General features: G+C 36.6%; 1 long non-coding RNA gene and 1 other non-coding gene across 3 annotated transcripts in view; one reads left to right on the forward strand and one right to left on the reverse strand.

Annotated features, from left to right (window-relative positions):
* Positions 1 to 11,814, reverse strand: part of LOC145804381 (uncharacterized) — a 143,148-nt gene extending 131,334 nt beyond the window's left edge. The window contains exon 1 of the long non-coding RNA XR_014345987.1: positions 11,780 to 11,814. This is a non-coding gene — a long non-coding RNA (uncharacterized LOC145804381). The remainder of the gene's footprint in view (positions 1 to 11,779) is intronic.
* A 5,326-nt stretch (positions 11,815 to 17,140) lies between these two features.
* On the forward strand, positions 17,141 to 23,291 carry LOC114292261 (uncharacterized). Of its 2 annotated transcripts, none has more exons than XR_014345994.1 (3): positions 17,141 to 17,299; positions 20,116 to 21,063; positions 23,025 to 23,291. It is a non-coding gene; the product is annotated as an uncharacterized LOC114292261 (transcript). The 2 variants fall into 2 exon arrangements; XR_014345993.1 differs by lacking the exon at positions 23,025 to 23,291 and adding an exon at positions 21,662 to 21,942.
* Positions 23,292 to 26,367: the final 3,076 nt, after the last annotated feature.

Genomic DNA, 26,367 nt, shown 5'->3' on the forward strand with positions numbered 1-26,367 from the left:
GGTAGAGGTTGCAACATTCATCCTGGTTTCTGATGTTCCGCTTTCACTTGTTGGCATGTCAGACATCTTGCTACAAATTTAGCCACTTCCATCTTCATCCATTCCACCAATATTGCCTCTTCAAATCTTGGTTCATTTTAGTCCCTCCTGGATGTACCGCAATTGCAGAATGATGGCATTCCTTCAGTACCTTTTCTCTAAGTAACTCGTCGCTTGGTACAAGCAATCTGCCTTGGTATCTTAAACTCCCATCGGGGTGAATTACCCAACCGGGCATGGGTTCTCCTGACTCCAGACGTCCCTTGATATAGGCTACCTCTTAATCATGCGTCTAGGCCTCCACGACCTCATTCATCAACTTAGGCATCACCTTCTGCGTATCAGGACATGCTTTTGTAATTTGGGATTCCACTTGGATCCTAAACTCATTGAGTGTCTTAACCATATCCCATTCCTTGACGGAGATCTTAGCCAACATCCCTCTGCTCTTACGACTTAGAGCATCTGCTACTACATTGGCCTTACCGGGGTGATATGAGAGAGTGAACTGGAAATCCTCAAATACTCCATTCATCGTCTCTGTCTCAAGTTAAGGTCCTTCTGTGTGAATAGATACTTCAGACTCTTGTGATCGGTGAAAATCTCAAATTGTTCCCCATACAGGTAATGTCGCCATTGCTTTAGGGCAAAAACTACGGCTGCTAGCTCCAAGTTGTGTGTGAGGTAGTTGCGCTCGTGAGGTTTTAACTGCATGGATCCATACGCGACCACCTTTCCATTTTGCATGAGCGCACAACCTAATCCTTCTTTAGACGCATCGCAATACACAGTGTACCCCTTTTCTCGTTCTGGAATGGTCAAAATTGGTGCACTAGTTAACCTCTTCTCTAGTTCTTGGAAGGATTTTTCATCCCACTCATACCTTACTCCTTTTTACGTCAAACGAGTCATTGGTTTAGTTAGTTTGGAGAAATCTTGGATGAACCTCCGGTAATAATCGACCAATCCTAAGAAGCTGCGGATTTCTGACACGGTTTTTAGTTGTCTCCAATCTAATATTGCCTCCTCCTTGGTTGGATCTACCGCAATCCCATTCCTTGATACCACGTGTCCTAAGAATTTTACTTCATTTAGCCAGGATTCACATTTACTTGCCTTGGCATATAGTCGATTATCCCTAAGAATTTGGAGGACAATCCTTAAATGTTGCTCATGCTCTTCTTCAGACCTTGAATATACCAAGATGTCATCAATGAATACTACTACAAACTGGTCAAGGTATGGTCTAAAGATCTTATTCATTAGGCTCATGAATACTGCTGGTGCATTGGTTAGTCCGAAGGGCATTACTACAAATTCATAGTGGCCATATCTAGTACGAAAGGCAGTTTTTAGTATATCCTCCTCCTTGACTCGTAGTTGATGGTAACCTGACCTGAGATCAATATTTGAATAGCACCTTGAGCCTCTAAGTTGGTCAAAAAGGTCAACAATCCTTGGAAGTGGGTATCGGTTCTTAATCGTGACTCGATTGAGTTGACGATAATCGATGCATAGTCTCAATGACCCATCCTTCTTTTTAGCAAACAACACGGGTGCGCCCTATGGCGAAGTACTTGGCCTAATGAATCCTTTCTCGAGCAATTCCTGTAGCTGTGTCTTCAATTCTCGTAGTTCTGCTGGTGCCATACGATACGGAGCCATGGATATTGGGGTAGTTCCAGGTTGTAGCTCAATGTTAAAGTTGACCTCCCGGGTTGGTGGCAATCCTGGTAACTCTATAGGAAATACATCTGCATACTCGCATACTATGCGCGGAAGCTCTATTTCTCCTTGGCCCTCCTCATTTAGAATCAAACTTGCTATCCTACCCGCAAGTTGATCGCGCCACTGTGTCCGATGTTTTGTTGAAGCCATGGGGTCTTATCTATCCCCCTTAAACTGGAAACGTGTTCCATCTTGCGTGTGAGCTACCACTTTCCTCTGACGACAGTCGATCACCGCTCGGTGGGTGGACAACTAATCCATGCCCAAGATGATATCGAAGTCCGGCATTTCCATGACACGCAGGTCGCAAGTTAAGCGTAGGTTTGACATCCCTATCTTACAGTCCTTACAGATTGATCCTACCCGAACGCATCCTCCCATAGGTGACATTACACTTAAGGCAGTTTCTAAAGGTTCACATACAAGTTCTAATGACTTAGCACGAGCAGAGGATGTGAAAGAATGTGATGCACCAATATCAAATAAAACATGCACCCAAGAATTGTATAGCACTAAATTACCCTCAATTACAGACGGGTCTGCTTCTTCCTCTTGTAAGGCAAATACTCTGCCGGTTGCCTTCTGGTTGCTCCTTTCTGGTCCCTCATGAAGTTGGGTTTTCTTTCCACAAGCTCCAAATCCTCTTGGATTCTACCTCCTTTCATTCTGACGTCAAGGTTGTGCCGATTATTTCCACAAAGATGGTAAGACTCCTCCAAAATTTGATTCTTGATAGGGTTTGGGATTTTAGCCACGGTGACTAGTCCATTCTTAAGGATTCGATTTCCTGGTACCGCATTTCTATTGTTGCTCGCAATCTCATGTTATTACTTGTCTCGAAGTATGGTCCACCATTTGTTGTTCTTTGAATGGGGTGAAGCGTAAGTCAAATTCTAACTACAGAGGCAATTCCTTATGGGTAAGCAACTAATCTTAAGTTAGAGTTTAATTATCCTAGGGTGTTCACACAGCACAACTTCATACATACATAACAATAATTACAAGATTCCTAAAATTGGATTGAAATGGAGATGAAGAATACGAAGCAGTTATGGTGATAACATCAGGATTAACTGAAATATGGATGAATGGTATGATGTTATGACTTCGAACTTCAATGTGATCAAGGTTATAGATGTAGTGACGAAACTAGATATTTAACTTGAAACTGCGTTGGCCATCCGCGTTTCAAACTGAATATCCAAGATTCATCACCGAGTAAAGAAATGAAATTATTTACAAGAAGTCTTGGGCTAAATAAAATAATCAAGGGTCAAAGGAGGTCGAATTTACAAATAGTAGTATATAAAACAGGACCAGATGGACAAGACTTAATCTTGGAAAGGATGACATTGAATAAAGGTTACGAATACAAGATGAAGATACGACAATCGATAGAAGACGCGTAGAACTAATAGTACCCCCTACTGCGCGATGTGAGGCCGCACTCAGAGCTAAAACCATTTCACGTTCCTGAAGCAGGTCCTCATGAGTTGATGTTGGTGTGCTCGAAATTCGAAGAAATTCCCTAAGATAGGTCAAGAAAGATTCTAACATAGTCAACGCAAGGTAGTTTCTAATTGCAGGTCGAAACGCGTGGGTAAGGGTTGAACCTAGGCTCTGATACCAAGTTGTGACGTCCCGATTCTACGCTATTGGTTGCAGACAAGGGAGAGTCACTAATGAGTCATATGGTCAATAGCCAAGTAAGATCCCAGATCGCCGGAGGAGTCAAAATAGCCTCCCTTCTAAGTCCAGCTTTCTTAGGTAGCGCACTACCCTTTTGACAGATCTTAAAAGGTATTGACACAAGGTCTCATAAGCAACGATAAGGTTAATACATATAAATATATAGAACATAATAGCCACGAATATCTTTTATTACAAAGTTTGTTCCATTACATTACATCCCAAAAAGAAGGTTTTAAACTTCATATGAGTCTTACAAATTAACAAAAAGGAAATTTCTAGTATTCCTAAGATAGCCAAAAGTCTTCGAAGGTTTCCGGCTCGTCGTCTTCCGCTATGAGTTCCGCTTCGTCACCTGGCATGATACGCCGTGAGCTTTGAATGCCCAGTAAACACACACACACCCTACCCTTTTTTTCCCAGTCCAATACACAATCACAATTATAACATCAAGTAATAAAGCATGATACTCCAATAAACAAATAAATACATTAAGAGTTGAGTCAGATGTTAGTAACTAGAAATCTCCCAAAGAGATTCCGTCCTCCCGACCACAAGAATCGGACGCGGATTATTCGGTATGCCCCCTCTTTTGCTGCTTTGTTGCAGACCTAACCTCGGATGCCTACCAACGGTTATATACCGCGTAGCGCCAACCGCAGGGCCTCAAAAGAGACGGTAAAAATAGGGCCTTGCCCGAATCCCTCCTTACACCAAACCACCTAGGGTCCGAATACAACCGCTCCGTTCAAGGGTCCCGAAAATCACTTGCGCAAGTTTTAACCTCGAATAGGGAACGCATCCCAACAAACAATATATCACATTTTCTCATCTTTTCATTACTCAAGTGTTCGAAAACCCAATACCCACCCAATTAGGTTTCCCGTTGAATTAAGTGTTTTAAGTCAAGGTTAGTCCAACTAAACAATAAAATGAAATTCACATAAGCATGCTTCCTCAAGAAGATAAATAACATAACATACCCATACAACATTATGCCAAGATATGATAATAGGCCATTAAACATTTTCATGAATACAAGGGTATAAAACATCCAAACATAACAAATTTCCAGATTTAACATCACATGAAGGTTAATATGGAAGAACTACTTAGGTTCATCCACCAGACTCGGTTTTCCTATGGTTCGTAGAGAATTTGATCTAGTTCCTAGAACATTTTTCAGAAATGGGATTGCTTTTCCCGATTTTAAGTTATTTAGAAAATAGTCCAGCACTGTTCCAGAATCTGTCCAGATCTGTCGACTGTTACGAAAACTTGATTTTCTTGCAAACCGCTCAATGTTTTTCGATGAAACCAATTTTAGTTGAAAGCTAACTCCTTAAGGAAGGTTTTGACATAAAATAGAGGTTCAGAATATTTTTGTACATTTTTCTGGAATTTTGAAAGTTGACTGAAAAAAACAGGTTTTAAGGTGGAATGCCCAAAACAAGAAAATTTATAAAAAGGGGGTTCCACCATGGAAAAGTTTCATTTCTTTTGTGAGGAAAACATGCTAACTATCCCATGTTTAACTCAGAAAATTTGTTTGAAAGAGTACCCTTGAAAAGTTGAGAGATTTGTACAAAAAGAAGATGGTTTGTACCAAAATGAGGAAAATACAAGAGAGATGGAAACAATACTCAAATCTTGGTATTTTTAACATGAGAACATGATAATAACAGATCTGAAACATCACTTAAAATCTTTAAAAAGAACATGCATTAGAAAAGAAAATGAAGAGAAGGTTGTGTTGGTGGCTTACCTACTAAGCTTTGCACAAGAAACTCTCTTCTTCTTCTCTCTCCTCCTCTAGACTTCTCTTCCTTGCTCTCCTCCCTCTCTCTAACCAAAATGTGTGTGTGAGTGAGTGTGTTGTGTGTATTTGCAAGCTAGGGGGTGTGTTGGTATTTATAGACAAGGCTTTGAGGCAAAAAGTCCTAAAAGCCCCTTAGTTGGAAATGGATGGGAAGGTTAGGATTTGTTTGAAATTTTAAAGGAATTTGGGATGATTTGGGAGGCTTACTCAAGATTAGGTTAATACTAGTTAGAATGGAACTAGTTTTGAGATTTGCATCCTAGGTCTAGGCACTAGGTTGTGTTTCCTAGAATATCATGATGATGTACTTTGAAAAATGGTTTCCTCACTTTCTCCTAGAAGGGGCTATTTTTTTATTTATCTATTAATTTTAGGCTCTAGGACACACTCCTCAAGGTGTATATATATATATATATATATATTACAAGATTGATGGTACTTCAATGTACAAGGTACAAGTACTAGTTCTTGGGTAAGTTTAGAATTTAAATAAAGAGTGAGGGCTTGGCGTTAAATACATGTAACTTATGTAGAATTGAATTAGGTTAGGGAATCTAATCTAGCTAGAAAAATTCCTGTTTTAGAAAAATAAAAATAAAATGCTAACCGACAAGATCTGAAATAATTCAAATAACCGAGGGGCTTTAAGAAAATAATTCAAATACATTTTTCCTGGGGCTTCACATTAAATGTAATGAAATGAGGAGGATTAGAACCTTACTGATGTATTTAATTATGATCTAGTTAGGTCTAGGACTAATGTAAATATCTTCTAGTTAGAAGTACACACATATATATAGCAAATCTTTATAGGTACCAAAGTCATTATTGCTCCAAGATTTCAAGATATTTTAAAGTACAATGATTATAGTCTAGGGGGGGTATGATGGCTAGCCATGTGATGGTGGATTGATGGACATGTTATATATATATATTGTACAAATCTTGGAAATTGCAAAATACATTATTTAAAAAAGATTTTTGGGTATAAGTGCATATATATATATATATATATATAAATAATAGTACTTGTTTGGGGTCAATTTGTGATTTAATAAAAATGTGAGGGCTTGGGTTCAATCAAAGTATCTATTTCAAGTGTAAAATAATTCAGTTTGTATTATCTTGCTTTGAATTTAAAGGTAAATAACCGAACGATGACTGTAAAAATTGAAAGTTAAGGTTTAGAGCGATTAATCTAAAATTTGAGAGTTAAGTAATTAATATTAGAGTGTTAGAAGTGATTTCTAAGCTTCCAGGATCGATTAGGGTTTGTATGGATTCGCCCGTGATGCGTTTTCAGTCCTAGGGCTTAATTTGCGATTAATCGACGAACTAAGGGCTTTATTATAATAATTCAAAATTTTGGGACCTAATAAGGTTTACAAAAAAGTCAGGGGCCTCACAAAAGAAGGTTGGCAGGTTTGACCAACAGTTTTTTTCTTTAGCCGGGATAAAGATCTAGGCTTAAAGAAGGTTGGCAGGTTTAACCAACACTTTCTTTTCTTCAGCCGAGATAAAGATCTAGGCTTAAGAAGGTTGGCATGTTTGACCAACACTTTTTTCGGCCAAGATAAGGATTTCGACTCAAGAAGGTTGGCAGGTTTGACCAACAGGATTTTTTTTTTTTTTTTTTTTTTTTTGCCTTTAGCAGGGATAAGGATCTAGGCTTAAAAAAGGTTGGCAGGTTTGACTAATACTCTTTTACTTTCTTTAGCAGAGATAAAGATCTAGGCTCAGGAAAGGTTGGCAGAATTGACTAACACTTTTGCACTCTTTAGCCGAGCTATAGATTTATGCTAAAAAAGATTGGTACGTCTGAGAATTTTTCGTTTTTTAACCAAAGCAATGTTCTCTGTAATAAACTCGGTTAAGAAGTCTACAGTTTTTCCCACGGCGTTCGTCAGCCGAGATAATTTTCTCGGCTAAGAAAAGGTGGGCAGGATAAGATAAAATCGAGCTAACTAGTTCGGCTAGTTATACAAAAAGGATGGGACACTACAACATAGGAAAATGGCAATAAATCGAGCAAGTAGAGCAAAAAAGGTTACATTCATTGGAAAGCAATTACAATAGATAGGGTATATAGCTTGGTTACATTTCATAAAAAGAAAAAAAAAACAACAAGAAAAACAATTTTCCTGGTCAAGCAAACAAGTCATCGAGGTCAGTGTCCATGTCACTTCAGACTTCACCGCTGGATAGGATGGTTTCGGCAACAGGTTCCTGGGTTAGATCGATCACAGGCACCCCATCAATCGTGCTAGGCACAGTTTGGCTAAGCAGATCCACCTGAGTAGGCAAGGAAGGCTGAAGACCGAGGTCGGTGTTGGTAGGATGGGCATTAACTAAATTAGGGGTCTCCTCTTCCTCCTCCCCTTCTTGAAGAAACTTCTGTTGGACCGCGTTAATGTAGTCAGTCATGTAGCTCATATGAAGTGAGGGGAAGGGTTCAAAAAAAATTCGGAGTCATACCCCTGACTGAGCTTAGCTGCCTCAGCCTTCCACCCGCATTTGAAGAAAATATCTTTTACTGCTTCGCACTGCTAGACGTAGGCATCTTCCCCCTCCTCGTAACCTCGGTCTTTAGCGTCCTCCGTTTTCTTTTTCTACTCCTAGATCTTAGCGTTCCTTTTCTTTTCTAGTTTGGCTAGCTCGCACAAATAACGGTCTTTTTTCTTGGCCAAGGATTTTTGCTTTTTAGCTTCAGCCGTGTTGACTAGCTCGGCTAGTCACTCATTCTCCACAACTGCCGTGGCCAGTTTTTCCTTTAGCTCTTTCAGCTCGACCGCCTTGGCGTTTGAATCAGCCACGGCCGACTGTGCTGTCTTTCGCAGTTCAAGCACACGTTTGTGTGCTACATGGTTTTTTTGCAATGCTTGCGGTTTACATGAAGGGGTATGAGGCTGCAAACCGAGCAAATAAATAGACTTAAGATAGCTAGTAGAGGACTTACTAGCACCATGGACTTCGAAGCTGACCGAATGGCCTTTAGTTCGGTCACGTGATCGTGGTGCTCTATGTCAGCTGGCAGGCAGAGCCTTTTGGAAAGGTTGAACGCGAGCATATGGTCTTTCTCAGCAACCATCAGGTCCTTGGTGGACATAGCACGGTTCTTGTAGGACATTGCTGGAGCCCATTTCGAAGGGCTCGCTCTGTCAGATCGGGCAGGGTTTGGGTTCGGTACCACAAGATCAGGAAGCATAGTGTCTTCCTCATCCACCAAATGTTACGGTTTGGTTGAAGAGGTGCGCGCGCACTTATTTGGTTGAGACGTGGTTCCCCTAGTGGTTGGAAGGGCGACCACAGTCTCGCGCGGTTGACCGGAGGAAGCTTGTTCGGTTTGGATTTTGGTGGAAGTTTGTTCAATGATAAGAGCTCGCACGGCCCTCTTTTTAGCCATTTCTTGCTCTTCGGTGAGGACAATGAGGTTGATCTGAGGCAAGCAGGGATCCGATTCAGGTGAAGACTCAAGCAGGAAGTCCGTGACTTTGCCTTTTCTATTGCCACTATAGCAGTACGTCGGTACTACTCCTAAAAGCTCGGTCCAGTCACGATGGCGATACCATAATGCAGCTCGTAGCGTGGCTTGGTTAGCGTAGGCGTAGTTTGTTTTCAACTGGTTCAGATCTGTAAAGGAAAAAAAGAAAACGCAAGTATTAGCACAGCTGCAGAATGGTATTAATTATTACTACAACCGAACTACGCTCACTAGGGCTTCCTTTATTCCAGTTGATGTTATAGCCCAGTATTTGGGCCTCCTGATCCTCAAAATTACCAGAGACTCAGAGAAAATCGTCGTCGTTCAGGTCCTTGTCTGGCATACGCTTAATGATTTTCTCTTGGCCCTTTCTGATACGTAAGTAATGGACCCAACGATAGTTATTTTGACCAAGTGAGTATTGATGAAATAGCTCAACCAATCCAAGGTTGAGGCCGAGCCAGCGATTTAGCTCAGTGACTCCATTAATTATCCTGTACATGTTTGTGGATAATTGGGTGGGACACAATCTGGTTTGCCTAAGAAACTCGCAAATAAGGGGCTAGACATGGAATCTGAGCCCGGTCCCTATGATGGATATAAGTGTAAAAGGGACGAAGCCCGATTTTCCCCAAGGCGTGGTGTTTAGTTCAGCTAGCTCGAATTGTATATCGTCGGGGATGTTGTATTCCCTTCGGAACTCGACTATGGCACCGGGCAAACTCATAAGGAACCGGTATTTGCCCATAGGGGTGTCTTTAGGTTGTTTATAAAAATTTGCTCGGCACCTTAGCCCGGCATTGTGGTGAATGGTTTGCCTGGATAAAACCTAGTCAAAGTTTGCACAGTGAAGAAACATAGAATGTGTTATGGCCAGCTAGTGACTAGGCTAAGGCATCAGTGTAAATTAGTTTGTTCGGCTAAAAAGTAAGGCAAGGCTCTAGTCTCATCGTGGGAAAAGATGAGATTTTAGCACGATCGTGGTTAGATGTTCCCTTAGTTCGGTGATACACATCTAAATGAGCACAAACAAGTTTGTAGCTCGGTTTCAGTATGATTTTGAATCAAAACCAAAATTTTTGTGGGATTTTAGTTCCAGGTGGGGGCCATTTTTCCCTAAGGAGTAAACTTGTGGGAGTTAAATACAGTTTTGAGTTCTTTTTTGTACTTAACAAATGCCAAACGTTACAGATACTTTTGAAGTGTTATCAATGAATTTACAGTCCAAGAACATAGAGAGTCATATAGAGCGCATAGGAGAACAGGTGACTTACCAGTTTTTGAATGAAGAAAACAATGGTGATGGGTAAAAAGAGTTCCAGCAACAGTGCTTGGGGCACGATTTAAATGATGATGATGATGCCAGGGCTCGAAGAACTCAAAAAATGTAGGGTTAGAGTGCTGGTCGCAAGGATTTTTTGGCTTGAAGATGAATAGTAAACAGTGACTATTCGAGAAAAGGAGGCTGCATTTATAATGGAGGCAAAATGACGGGCCTTTTCAAAATTTCTTAGTAAATATGAGACGGTTGTCGTAGTACGGAGGGGCAATAGGTGCATACCACGTGTCCCAATAAGGACACGATGTCAGAAACATGGGACGACGAGCTGTATGACTGGCACGATTCTAAACGACCGAGCTACTTATTGGTTTGAATATTTTACCACGGTCGGACTAATTATTTTAGTTCGGTTGAATTTCATGTATTTAGCTCGGCTTTGAAACAGTAATCCTAATCATGCTGAGCAGATGGAATTAAGGGGCCATTGAAAGGGTAATTTATGTGAATAAATTGGTCTGAGCTAAATCCATCTATCTTTAACGCATTAGGCTGAGCTACGGGTCGCGGTGAAAGTTATAGACAACTTAGTCCTAGGTCATTTGGGAACCAGGTTGGACAGAGGCGTCAGTAAGCGTCTGACCTGGCTATCTAAAAACTAGGTTTGGTAGCATGCCGTGGTATTAACAAGGAACAAGCCGAGCTAATTTAGCTCGGCAGGTGCCAGCTTATAATAAGGGCTACTAGTGGTGCTTGAAGCGACTCCGAGCTATGTAAGCTCGATTGAGTGAGCTTCTAACCGAGGTAAGGGTTACCACCATTTTACTTGAATGGCAGTAAGTAAGGTGTTATCAGGATCAACATTATTCCTAGGAGTATGATTCCTAGGAGGGCTCTGCTAGGGAGAGTTAAGAGTCCTACTAGGATTGTGCCAGGTAGAATCTATAAAAACTCATAACAAGACCTATGTAGAGGTATCACAATTCTTATTCTCAAATATACAGAGCTTATTGCCTATTGTCTAATTGCTGACTTAGGCATTGGAGAGGTTTCCGGCACACACCCGCCGGCTAGCTCACGTTTGTGTTTTCAGGTAATAAGGCGACGACGTTTGGAGGAGTACAAACTTGATCAACAGGATTATACGAGAAGATTATTTCGTGCTCATACATATATAATATAATATATTCTTAATCGAATAAAAGATACAACAAGGGATAATAATAAGGATGCTTATGACATTTAATCACACTGTTATTTAAAGACATACATGAAAAGAAGAAGCAAGAGGCTTCAAAATTCTCCCATATGTTCCATAGTACTCAGGACATCACATGAAAAGACGGTTGGGGCTTTATCAATTCAATTCAGCAGGTACCTTGTCTGCATCTATTATATGCGGTACAAGTCCCCTTATTATTATTGTAGAGCCCCGTGCAATCCTTAATACATGCCATATGATCTGCGTGTAAAGCTTGATACGTCAAATGTGGCGATGAGTTAGGAAGAAGAAACCTTCTAGTCGTCTCTAATTTCATCAAGAACTCTTCTTCTCCTTCTCCCTCATCTACTAAGCATTCAGCAATGGTGGCACTGCACTCACCAGAGATCATTGAGTTGCTCTTCTTAGCCGAAGCAGCTCCACATATATAGAAATAGAGAAAAATTATTAAAAGTATGACAAGAGAGAAATGGAGGTGGTATGATTTGATCTTCATTTTAGTTTTCATATCTCTCTTTGGGCTTTTCTCTTCTCTTAAATTTAGATATCAATTTCTTGATCTTTATTAGGACAAAATAGACATCTGTGGTAGGAGAAAAAGCCTTGGATAAGAAATCAATGATCATGCATGGCTGTGCATTTTTTGTTTTTGTTTTTGTTTTGGTTTGCATGTATTTTCTTTGGCAAATTCTATATGTACCTATTATGTATTTTTGTAATAAATATTTTTTTGATAGAATTATGATAATTTGTGAGAAATAAAGTTATTTATTTTGTGATAATGTTATATTTTTTTTTTTGATCCAAATATTTGTTAACAAAAAATATGTAACATTACTATAAAAATACATAATTTCATTTCTAAAACATAAACTGTGATAACTTTACCAAAAAGCAATATATAATATTTAGTAAGAACATATATAATATACATTAAAAAAACATATTAAAAAAATAAATATATACCATAACATTACACGTTTACTTTAGTTAGAAAAATGTTTTCGAACTCTAATTTTTGAGCTCTAAAGATAACTCTAATGAATTGACAGTAAACTCCATCTATAGTGATGTGTTGTTTTTATTTTATTTTTTTGTTCATTATCATATCATTAATGCTCCATTACTGCTTTAGTTAATGTAGGTAGTCTGTCCAAGTCAAAATCTGGGCCTAGCCCTCTAGGATGGGATAGGGGTTTTTAAATCAAAACTTTTTTTAGACATACGTTTTTAGATTAAGTGATTTGTGAAAAAGATATTAATTGAGAATAAAAACTATTTTATTATTAATTCATTATTTTTTTGATATAAATATAAAAAATGAATTTCACTTTTAAATCTAAATAATAATATTTTAAGGATAATATATTATTTCATCTATAAATTTTTTATTATTAATTATTTGCACCATGTGAATAGATATTAGCCCATGATACTCCGAAATCACTTCATTATTGCCTAAGACCATCTCCAACGGTTCATCAAACCTGATATCAAATTCAAAATTTGATGAAAAAGCCACTTTTTTGAGCTCCAACGGTTTCATCAAATCGATATCAAATCGAGAATTCAGCAAATCTTTTACCAAAACGAGAACAGGCGAAGCATTTCACCAAATCACTGTTCCTGACCGTTGGGAGAGACCAACCGGTCAACCAGCCGATTGCCCGGCCGGTTGACCAACCGGTCGACCGCCTAAAGGTTCAAACGGTTTGAAGAAAAGGTTCAAACAGTAAAAAAAATATATATATATATATATTTTTTTTTTTGCCTAACCGATCGACCAGCCGGTTGACCAGCCGGTCGGCCACTAAAAGGTTCGAAAAGTTCAAAAAAAAAAAAAATTCGCTTAACCGCGGTCGACCAACCGGTTGTCCCCGGCACAAATTTGATGAAAGTGCACTGTTGGAGCGAGTGGTATCAAATTTGGTAAAATGGGTCATTTTTTACTCAAATTTGGTGAAAAATCTGATTCACCGTTGGAGATGCTCTAAGTCGGCCCAATGTGCACGTGGTCTGCCATAGAGAAATGCATGAATTACTACGAAAGGAATTTTTCAACATAATATATTAACAAAAATGCTTTATACCCCACTGGGGTTCGACCCCCAGTGAGATGGAGGCCCGTGATTGGGCGAAAAAAAATTATTATTATTATTATTTTTTTTGGTTGTCAGCCAGTGGGGGCGCACCACCTCACTAGGGGTGCGACCCCCACTGGGGGTATTTAGCAGGGTTCATATATTAATAAGGGTCTTACTAATTTTAAAGGTAAATGTTAACACTACAGGAAATACAGTTTTTAGTAGCGTTTGAAAAACACCGCTAAAGCCTGTGGTGACGTTTTATTATACATCGTGGATACGGCCGTCGTTATATGTTTGCGACGTTCAAAAAATGCCGTTGTAGACCTTATTGCGACATTTTAGAAACATCATGATACAGTCACCGTCAGTGATTCCTTCCGGCGAGATGACGTCATACAGACCCTATTGCGGCGTTTTTTACAAAAACGCCACTAAAAGCACCTTTTTCTTTTGTGGCAGGAATGCAACCTAATGAAATTTTAACCATTCAGCAATAATATTTTATTTGCTACTAGTTAAAATTCTCCAAAATATATTCAAATCCTGTTTCAAAAAATATATATATTCAACCAAACACATCAAAATTGAAATTACAAAAATCACAATCAAATTCATATACTCCATCATCATCTCAAAATTTAAAATACTAAGAAAAGAATAAATGTATCAAAAAAAAAGTACAAATATGATTGATACACAACACTTCGAAGCATCAATTTCGAACTTTTTCAACTTTGGAGAAAAGTTTCCCAATTTTTCCTGAGTTCATATAAGTTGCATTCCTGCCAAAAAAGAAAAAAAAGAAAAAAGAAGACAACATTTCACACAACTGAAATGTGAAAAATATTAGAGATGAGTCACAATCAAATCACCTTGTCCAACCAAACTGCAACATATGATTTAATCCATAAGTTACCTGCAGATGTTTTGCTACAGAAATTTCCCAAAAATACAAAACACAGAACTTTAAAAGAAATTACACAAATAAATTAAAAACTACTCTATATTTTTGAGTCACGAGTTCTATACATATTTCTGCATGTTTTACCCTATGTAGCTAAACCCTATGTAAATTTTAGAACTTGATTATATATATAGATGCCAACATACAGATTTCAACTAATCAAGTTCATAAAAGCCATTCAAAGCAATCCAAAGCCATAACCCAATGTAGAACAAAACCCTACATGAAAGAAGATCAAAGGAGATTGAAAAATCCCGAAGAAAATTACAAATCAAGTGCGCAAAAATAGGATTACCAAAATGAAAATCAAATGAGAAGTACTGGAGATTAAAGGAGACATATCAAAGAGCTAAAATTCTAGTCTTCATTTGACCAAACTGAATGTGAATAGATATAAAACTATTTCTTAGCTGTTTAGGCAGGGCTTTAGATCAACATATAAATAAATAAAAAATAAATGAAGGAGGCAGTTATATTACACAAATACATATATATATATATATATATATACGTGCGTGTGCATGTGCGTGCGCATGTGTGAAATTTCTAGCAACATAGTAGCACCAACAATCTCATTAGTTTATGATGCAAATAGAAAATATTCATGGATTCCTCTCTAATTGGTTTCAAGTATCTCTTCAAAAAGAAAAGACTAGTACAAACAGATAACCAACCATTGCTTTAGCAATTAATGGGCCTATTGAGCACATTTAAACCAAAACATGAAGAAGGAAAAAACATTCCAAAACAGAGGCCACATTTTAATGCTTTAACAACATTTGAAAATATATTGACAGGGTTTCCATAATCCAGCTGGAAAACAACCTAAAATAACCTTTATTTAGCAACAAGCAAAGAACACAGAACATATTAGAGAATCCCAAAAACTTCACAATGATATGGAAAAATGCAAGACCAAATGACACTACTAGGCTTGCTCAAACTCAACATTTCTTAATTTTCCCAGGTTCCAAATATCTCATGTCTTCTCATCTCTTACAAATTCCTAGTATTTATTTCCCTATGTTATGCAACGAGCATGAAAATAGTGCAAAAATGAAACTACCTCTAATGGCAACCCCTCTGTGAACTCTGCGACCAAAACAAGCAATAAGCTTCATATATATACATACAATACACTTGAGAGACATATCTTAAGAGTTAAATGAACAAATTTAAAACACTAGTAAAAAGCAATGTCTTGTGCTCTGATTGGCAAAACGTAGAAACGAATGCAACATTGAAGCCAAAAAAAAAAAAAATTCTTGTAAAACAGAGCACAGACCACAACTTGGAGCTTTAAAATCTTGATTTTCGATCAAAATCTCCAAAAACAAAGTATAAAATCAAATGCTAATGAAGGACCAGTTTTGCTTTTTGTGAAGAAGTTAATCCGAAAACGGAAATCAAATTTTTAGTTGATGAAAAAATATGTGATTTTTATTAAGTTTGCATAAATGTGCTCGACATATCTTAACTTACCTTTTGGATCACGGTGACACTGAAAACATTCATTTTTGACCTGGCCAAACTCGATTGAGCTCTTCAATGGCGGTGTATAGACTGAAGCAGAGATCGAATGATCTTGAAATTGGTCTACTTGAAGCAGAGATTGATAAGGCTGAGTTGTTGACGAAGGACACAGCACCACGCTTCAAGCCCCTGAACTAGTGTTTTGTGATACCGAGGTTGTTGGATGCAACTCTCGATCGGCAACAACATCTCTCTATCACCACTCCGTTCTTTCCATATACTGGTGATCAAGAACTCCATCCCAATGCGTGGACCATAAAGAGGAAGAGAACGAAAATTAGAAGAAAGAAGCAAAACAGAACAAGCAAAAGTAAAAAATACTAGATATCAACCAAATCGAGTGAAGAAGAAACTGAATTTTCAAACATCAACGTAAATACATTCCAGATCTTTACTTTTTAGCCATGAAACTACACAGATCTTCAATGAATTCAACAAATCCCTTTCCTTGAGCTGTGCCGCACCCAAACACAAAGAAGAACGAGCCCTAGATCGATTTAGATTACAGAGATTCGAACAATAACTAAGATAAACACTCAAATCAAATATAGAACCAGCTTTTCAAGATCAAAATGACGAAGAATCGATCCAAATCGAAGCACCAAGTGTCGATTCTCTCTCTCTCTCTCTCTCTGATTGACTTAGATTCCCACGACTCTTAAAAGCAAAAAGGAAATTTAAAAGAAAAATAAATACTTTTTTCTAAACTAAACTACACCGTTTTAACCATAACCCAACGTTTCAAAAACGTTGTCCTAACATTTTCCGATGACCGGCGTGTAAAAAACAAAATCGTGTCCCAAATTTTCCATATTTTATAGCGTTTTAAAAAACAAAAACGTTGTTGTATCCCTATTTTCTTGCAGTGTAAATAATAAAAAATTTATAATTTGATATATCTATATAATAAGGGAAGAAAGTTTTTGAAAATGTATAAAATGTATGTGAGATACATTTTAATCTAATGGCTGAGATTAATCTCGAATTTATACCAATGGTCCAGTTCAATAGATCTCCCGCCCAAAGACTTCTTCCTAAGCATCGTTGTCGCTTTCCCACCTACCCACTTGCCTTCTCTATCTCTCTCTCCCTCTCTGTTCTTCTTCGTGAATACATCTCTCTATGGTGTAAGAATCCAGATCAAAGCCTAAACTCCAATTTTTACAAAGCCTAAGCCTAAAATCCTCCTCGACCAGCGAATTAACCTCCTCCTCGACCCGATCCAAAGCCTAAAATCCAATTTTTACAAGAATTCCAATTGAGCACAAATTCAAGAGAGAGATAGAGATTTAGAGAGAGAGAGAGAGAGACCTATTGGGCAGCATCGAAGGCGAGAAGGAACTCGAGGTTGATGGAGAGAGAGCGCTTCTCGATGGTGGATCGGAGGTTGCGGCGGACCTGGGGGTTATTGTCTGTGTAGAAGCTGGAGAGAGTGTTCAACGACGCAAGCAGATACAGGTCCTCCTCTCTCTGGTTTTCTCTCTCTTTCCCTCTCATTATTTATCAATATTATAATGAATGGAAACACAAAGAATGTGAAAAATCAATGTGAGTTGTTGGGGGAAATGGGATTTACTTATAAATAGCCCACTCTTAACCCTCTCTTTCCTCACTCAGATCTTCTTCTCTTTTTCTACTTCTTCACCTCTCTCTCTCTCTCTCTCTCTCTCTCTCTCTCTCTCTCTCAAACTTAGAATACCCACCAAAAATCTCTTCTTTTTCCTCCTTCAGGATCCTTCATTTTCATGTAAGTCAATCAAACAATCTCTGTTTCTATTTTTATTTGTGATTCAATTATTTGTATATGCCATTGCTTTGATTACAGTTCTACAAAATTAATAATTGACAACAATTAGATCTCACAGAAACCTAAATGGTATTCGTGCTTAATTAATGTTGTTCCTGTTAAACTTCTTTTTTTTTAATGTGTTAATTTATTGTCATTAATGTCTTTTAATCTGGTCTGTTTCTCTTTTTTTCTGGGTTTTGTGATTGATGTATGCTTTTGCATTTTATTTGCTTTGTTTTTTCAATGTGCTGGGTTAGTTTTGTCATTAGTTTGTTTTTTCAATGTGCTGGTTTTGGATTGGTCTTTTAATCTGGAATGAACGAATATATTTGTCAAACTTTTCATACTGTTCAATCGAGATCCGTGTTCAATAAGGGTTAGACTTTTATGATATGATTTTGGAGCCATCTGGTAACATGGCTTATCACATTTTTAGTTGAGTAATGCTAGGAATTTTATAAATTCTATCAAAGTTTTTACATTTGGTAGAAATTTTTGGGCTCTCTGGCATTTTTATTTTTAGTTTGTTAATTCTTAGATCTGACAAACAGGATGTGATAAGTAAAAATGTAAATCTATGTAAAAGATGAACGACTTAAATCACCCTTAACATATTTTAATAAGGCATGGACCAACATCATGTGGATTCCATGTTGGTCCATCACCCATGTGACACATTTGGTAAAAACCTTAATAAAACATTTGAGATCCCTACCATTACTTTCATGTATAACGACTGTAAGACAATCTTAACACAAAATAAGATAAATCTTAATTTTCTTTAATGTTATATGTCTAACTTATTTGTTTCATAAGAGAACAATGGATATTCTAAAGACCAATGATTTACTATTTTCTTTGTAAACAAACAAGGAAACAACAAAGTAATGCCAAAAATATTATTGTATTCTAGAATTCTATTAGATTGCATCTGGGATACTGGTCATGATTTAAAAATCCATGCATCTTTCTTGGTAGTTAATTATATCTAATCAATTAAAGAAATAAAAAAAAAGAAAAGAATATAATTTACTTGGACGTTTTCTCGACAGTTAAGATGATAATTAATTAGTCTTTGATTTGAATGTGTTCTCCATGTTAATTTCTTTGTGTAATTGTGCATTTCATTGCATTATAAATACATGTTCTGCTCTCTATTCTTTTTGTACAAATCCAGAGCTACAATTTGTTAATTAGAGTAAGTTTCTTCCACTCATCTGCAACAATCGATCATGATTTCTTTATTTCCGCATAAATGTCAAATTATTTGGGTTTTTCTGATTATTTAGCTGAAGAACTTTTCCATCATCATCACCCTTAATTACTCCTTTTTTTTTTTAAAAAAAAAATTATTAAATATAAATTTGAATTCTCACTGTTGTTATTGTGTTTCTGTTCAGTACACAATTTGATATATCATATCTATGCAGAAAAGAGGTTTTATACCTTATTGTTGATATCAAGAAAACCTTGATGGTACAATCTTTTAATATATATGAGAAAAACAAAACCCATTGCTAACTGATATATAGATTTTCTGGGTTTTGCAGCCTTGGATTGCTGATTTCTACGCGTGATTGATAGTACAATTAGCTGGGTTTTTCTAATCAATTGATGGTGAAAAGTTTGAGAATTGTGCATGTATATAATCATAGATTATGTATACGTATAGATGTTAGAATTTCTGTTTCTTTATTTTATTACACGTAACTTCTTGGAAATCACCATTTTTACCTAACATAAGTAGATGATAGATGATATAGATGGAAATCACCATTCTTGGAAATCACCATTTTGAGAATTATTTAGTAGTGATTTATTTTAATAACACCATTTTGAGAATTGTTTAGTAGTGATTTATTAATAACACCATTTTTACCTACCTTCTTGGAAATTACCATTTTGAGCTTCTCGCGAGGTTGTTTTTCTTTTTGATTATTTGTTTTTATTGATTGATTAATAACATATTTTGTATAAGCTAATTTTTTATTATTATTAATAGTTAGTATAGAGTACGTGTGTGTTCAAATTGTGAGATGGGTTTTTATATTTGGTTAAACATTCTGGAGAGTAATTGAGTAATTGAGGGAATTATTGACTTCTTTCAGTTAGCAATGGGTTTAGTTCTGAGTTTTTGAATTTTGCTTCGAAGCTCTTGCAGGTTTGATGATCTTCACAATCTTCTCTTTGTTATGTTTCTTTTTCATTTTTTATTTATGTAGCTTTCAATTTATTTGGATTGGTGTTTCTAAACCTTAAACTAATATGTATTTGTTTTTCTTCGGCCTCCTATAATTTGTTTAGCAATGGGTTTGCTTTTCCTTAAATGGGTTTTGTTAGCAATGGGTTTGATTCTCAAATATATATCAGTTAGCAATGGGTTTTGTTTTTCTTTGGATCACCTATAATTTATTTGGATTGGTGTTTCTAAACCTCAAACCTTAAACTAATTGTGAGATGGTTTTTTTTTTCTTCTGCGCTGAAGGAAAAGCAGCAACAGCAAATGCCCAGCTCTTCGGCCTCCTCTCCAATCTCCTCCAGCAGGTATGATTCCTGACATATATAATATCCTTATCTATGTATTTGTACCGTTTTTGTTTGGTAGATATGAAATTATAGAAGTGGCAAAACATGTGTAATGATTAAGTTCTTATTACTTCTGAATCTTTGATGAGATATGTCATCTTGGTATTTGAATTTGATAGATTAGGTGATCTGGGTTTTCTCTTTTATTTATCATTGAGTTGGGTTTCAATTGTTAGGGTTAGATTCTCATTCTCAGTGTTCCTTTTGCTGCCATTTTATTGTTACAATCCAGCTGCTTCAATGTTATTTTACATTGTTTATGGGTCATTTACATTGGGCTCCATACTGTTATTATTAGAATTTCATTCTCCCAAACCCACAATTTTATTAATTAAACTCAACTCATCTCAATCTAATACATTTTATCAAAGCACCAAGAACTACATTAGTTTTTGAACTGGTTGTGGTGACCATTGAGTGTAGAACACCATTTATTGTACACTGGTTAGTTTTTTATTTTGTTGTGCACTGGTTAGTTTTTTCATTTTTTTGTAGAACACTATTGACTGTTTTTTTTATTACCACTGGTTAGTTTTTTATTTTGTTGTACACGGGTGATCCTCCTGTTGTTATCATAGCAGCCACAAACCTGGGGTGATCCTCCTGTTAAAATTAGAATTGGGTTATTCGGTGTTGATTAAAATTAGAATTTCCTTTGATTAGAATTAGAATTCTAAAATTAAAATTAGAATTATTTGACTCAATTTCAGTTTTTCTGTTATTGGGTTTTGTGAATTTTCTTTTTGTTTCAGTGGCTTCAAGGTTCTGATAATTGATCTGTTTTTGTCTGATGCTCCTCTCCAGTTCTCCAATCCTCGATTTTTGCATCTCGAACTTTGCTCGCAAGGTAACCTTCATCATCTTCTAAATTTTTTGGGTCTATCTTTGAGCCTTCTTCCAATGTATTCATTCCCTTTTCCCACCACTTCGAATTGTGTTGATTGTGGACATTTGACGAGTTCTTTGCATTTTCTTTGAATTATTTGATTCAATTTCAGTTTCTTTGCATTTTCTCTGAATTTTGTTAATGGGCATTAGTTTTTTTGTTTCAATGGCTTCAAGGTTCTGAGACAAATTAGATCTAATTTGATATAAATGGTGTTTTTTTTTTAATATAGAAACTGGGCAAACCCTTTGAGATCACGGCCATTCCCATAATATAATTTTGATTTCTGACAAACATATAAGGTATGTGTACAGTACTTTTGAGATCACATAGTATGAACAAATATCAAAGTTCCGTTTCATTCAAAGCTAGAATAAGCTCCTTTTGCTTAGGATATACATGTTTATAAACCAAATTCAATATTATATAACATAATTCCTGACCATATAGTCAATTTTCTGTTAGGAACAGAACCCCAATTTAAAACAACATTATGCCAATAGGTGTTTAAACAATCATCTAAATATCGCTGACCTCTAATTCCAGTTCTGTATGCCAGGCTGTTTTGGGAGATGATGAGCAGAAACTGGTTCAATGAGAGAAGAATAGTTTTGGCATTAGAGAAAGAGGATGACTTATTGAGAGAGTTCATGAAAGGGCAAAGAATTGGGCATTAGTTAAGAATTGTAGGCAAGTAATCTTATTGACACTTTTTTTTTTCTTTTTCCTTTTTTAAATGTTGTGACTGAGGAGGATGAACCAGACACTTCCTGCTATTTTTGGTCTCAAAGGTACTGACTCAACACACACACACAGTTAATGAAATGTTTGATTCTTTAATGAGAAATGGGTGTTAATTTTTTTATTCATAAAATGGGTTTTTCTATATTATGAGTTTTTCTATTGTTTGCTAAATACTCATAAATATATACGGATCTATAAATACTTCTGAGTTTGCTAAATACTCTTTAAATGCTGATATGGATTTTCCTATATTTATTGGGCTTTTTGTGTTTTTCTATTTTTTTTCCCCTTTATTTGGGAGTGGGGATTGGTAAGTTGTGATAAATATATATATATATATATAGTTTCAGCATTGTCTATTATTTTTTTAATACCCTATAAACAATTGTTCCCTTACTGTATGCTGTTGATTTGTTGTTTTATCCATTGAATTTTATTATATCAGTTTAGTCTTATAGTTTATTTAATTTCAATCTAAATTTTGTTGGTTGTTGCCTATGAGCTTACCAAATAGATCCAAAGGGGCTGGTTTGATATTTTGCTTATGGTCATGTATTGCTTAACAAATATTCAAAATTTATTTAAGGTTGGAAGCAAAATGAATCTGAATGGGTGTAGGTGAAGATTGAAGAAGATGATGGAGGGTTACATACACAAAATTGATGGGACTAAACTGATATAATAAATGGCTTTGAGTTTTTGGAAGAAAATAAATGGGGTTTTTAAGTTGTATTGATTTGTAAATGATGGGAGAATTAAGTTAGTTAGAGTTTGTTGTTGAATTACCAAGCGAAGAGTTTGCTTTTTGAATTTTATTTTATTAAATTCTTTCTTAAGAACATGTCTTTCTTAAATTTTCCTCATAACCTTATGTGATCAATTAAAGGAAGTTCCAAAAAGAAAGAGTTGAAAAAAATAAAATCCAAAGAAAATATTGATTGATTTTTATAAATTAATATTTTTATCAATCATTAATTTGTATTTGTGTTGATAATGTGTTGTGTTTATTCATAGTGTTTGCATTGGGTTAACCAATTATTATTTTGCAACAATGTATGTGTTTGGTTTGAATTGGGTGGTCTATAAAAAAACATTTCATTAGTGTGACAATGCGTGTGTTTGTTTTGAATTGGGTAATCTCTTTTAATTATCATATTGGCTTTTTTTCTATTTTACAGGTGGATGAAGACTACAAGCGAATGGTAATATTGACTGCCTTTTTACAAGTCTACATTTCTTCAGGTTTAAGTTTTTCTTATCTCTCTAATGATTTTGTATTTATTGTTGTATAAACTAAATGTGCACTTCTTTGATTGATGAGTGTTGAAAGAGGGGCAATCTCGAGTGAGCAACAATCTCGAGTGCAGAATTTACACTATTTTTGGTTTTGTCATTGACAAACTTTGAAAATGATTGACGTTGTATAAAGTTGAAGATTATGGCAGATTGAAGTTGAAGATTATGGCAGATTGACGTTGTAGAAATTTATATAGATTTGGTTTGGTTTGAGAGGTAAACATTTAAAGATGTTTCTTATTTAGATTTTGATCAAGAATACTATTTTCGTATTGGCATGGTGTGCTCCAAAGGGAGAACACCATTTTGTTGTTCCTTTTATTTGAAGTTGTGCTTATAATAAAGGGGATCCCCTTATTCAAATGTATGTTATCTATTCATTTTTTGTATGTCATGGTAAAACAGATTAGGTATGCTTGATTCTCAGTGTTCCTAGCTTAAGAGAGAATGACATATGAAAATTATTCAAACAAAATATTATTTACACCGTGCCTTTAGGTACGAGCATACACTAGTTATTTATATATTTTAAAATATTTTTACATATTTTAATATATTTTATATACTTTGGCAACACTAAAAACAACCCTAACGTCTCTCTTGTCATTAATTAAGATCTCACTTAGTAGCACTACAGGAGTTTTGCCGGCAAAGGTTTGGAGTTTTGCCGACTAATATTTTTTAGTTGCCAAAATAAAATTTTCTACGACCAAAATTGAAATTTGGTAGGCAAAAGTCGAAGAGGGAAGGCAAAAAAAATTGGGAATGAAAATACTTTTAGCGACTAAAATATTTTGGTCACAGATAATAAAACTACACCATTTTGGTGGTATTGAACTAAATTTTGGCAAATGCCGACTAAAGTTTGGTCAGCGTTAATTTAAGTTTTAGGCTACTAAATATTTTTAGTCGGGGAATATTACTTTTTGCAGACTAAAAAGCATTTAGTTGCCAAAAGTTCCACAATAGGCGACAAAAAACCTTTTAGTCGGCATTAGTTTAGGGTTTAGGCTACAAAATATTTTTTTGGTCGGCAAATTGCCTGTACAAATTTAGTGGAAAAATTTTAAGATTGTCGCTCAAATTTTGCCATAATTTTTTTTCTTCTTATATCAGTCTCTTTAGTCCTTCATAAGCAAGCAAGTTCTCTCTGTCTTGCTCTCTTTCTTTCACACATAGAATATATCACCACCGCCGCAAGCAGGTTCTTTAGTTTTTCACAAGCAGGCAGTCTCTTTCTTTCTTTCTTTCACACACAGAATAAATTTTGCCATAATATATCATATATTGCTTATTAGCGACAAAAATTTTTTTTGTCGGCATTGGTTTAAGTCAACGTTAGTGTACATTTTAGGCTATGAAATCTATTTTTGATCGCCATACAATATTTTTTGGTCGCCATATAACATTTTTTGTCGACCAAAAAAAATTAGTCGCCAAAAACAGACATATTATTATGATTTCTCTTTGGCGACCAAACAAATTAGTCGGCAAATATTAAGTTTTGGTGACAAAATAAAATTATTCGTGCTTATATTACTATTTTTGAACAAAATATTTATTAGTCACCAAATTAAAACTTTTGGCGACAAAAATTTTGGTCACCATTGATTTAGATTTGGCTACAAAACTTAATAGTTGTCATAGATGTATATTTTCCGACCAAAACTAAATTTAGTTGCTGAAGGTGAAAAAACAAAAAAAAAAAAAAGAAAAAGAAAAGAAGCGGGAATTCATTTATTGGCTCCCGCCCCTTTCTCTGTTAGACAAGTAGGAATGGCAACGGAGCAGGGCGGGGCCGGGGATCACACTCCCCGTCCCCGATCCCCGATGGTGAACATTGCCCCGTCCCCGGCCCCGATCCCCGATGGGGAACCTATTACTCTCTCTGTCCTCGCCCGCGATCGGGGATCGGGTTTCCCCGACCCCGAAAATTCCCCGGTCTAAATTTGTTTCAACATCATTAATAACAACATTACACATACATTTTCAACAACAAAAACACAGATCTGAGACTGAGACACGCACAAAACCATCAATATCATCAAATAGATCAACAAAACCATAGATCATTAACACAGATCTCTTTAACAGATCAACAACAAATCATTAACATTTTCGGCATCAACAACAACAAATCATTAACAGATCAACTACACAAAAAAAAAAATGATAACATAAGACGCACAGATCTGAGAGAACGACGGAGGAGAGAGAGAGAGAGAGAGAGAGAGAGAGAGAGAGAGAGAGAAACTAGATCTGTAATCGATCGATCATGCAACAGTGAAGATCTTGCGTAAATCTGCACCATGCTCGATCGATCTATAATCCCTGGAGTTAATCTACAACGGCGAAGATCTAGTGAGGGACGAGTTCCGCTGGCCAGGGGTAACACGGTGATAGTGGCGTCGAAGGAGGTAGGGGTGTCGGAAGAGGCAACGGCGTCGGAAGATCGAGTCGACGTCGAATAACGGCGTCGGAAGAGAGAGTAGAGGGAAGAGAGAGAGATAGAGAAGTGGGTTTGTAAGGGAGAAGAGAGAGAGAGTCGTAGGGAGGGGAGAGAGAGAGAAAAAGAGGAAGAGGGGCTTGTATCAGTGAAATGGAGTGAGGGAGCAGGCTATCTTCTGTTTATATATATATAGAGGTAAAATGATAATTTAATATCAAAATAAACCGGGCCGGGGATCGGGGACGGGGACGGGCCAGGTACGGGGCTGGGACACTTATTCCCGTCCCTGGCCCGAATCTATTTGGAATTAATTTTTAAATACTATCCCCATTCTATCGGAGGTATTTTTCAAAAAAAACCCGCTCAATTGAGGGTCAGGTCCCCATCGGTTTCAAATTGCCAGACAAGGATAGGGATGGCAATTTCAACCCGGCCCGACGGGGACCCGACCCCGTCCCCGATAAGAATGGTTTTTCCCCGAAAAATACCACCGACGGGCCGGGGATGGTATTTAAAAACAAATCCCCGGTGATATTCGGGCCGAGGACGGTGATATATATTTCATCCCCGACCCCGGCCCGGCCCCGACCCCGCCCCCCGCCCCGCCCCGCCCCGCCCCCAGCCCCGGTTATCCCCCGATTTATATTACAGTTTATATATATATATATATATATATATATATATGTGTATGTTTGGTTATGTTTGATTACAGGCTATAAATAATAATATTATATATTATAATATATTATATATATCTTCATTGTTTACAGATCAAC

The sequence above is a fragment of the Camellia sinensis genome, chromosome 1, assembly GCF_055761805.1.
Source record: "Camellia sinensis isolate YWXY chromosome 1, ASM5576180v1, whole genome shotgun sequence".
NCBI classification, from domain to species: Eukaryota; Viridiplantae; Streptophyta; class Magnoliopsida; order Ericales; family Theaceae; genus Camellia; species Camellia sinensis.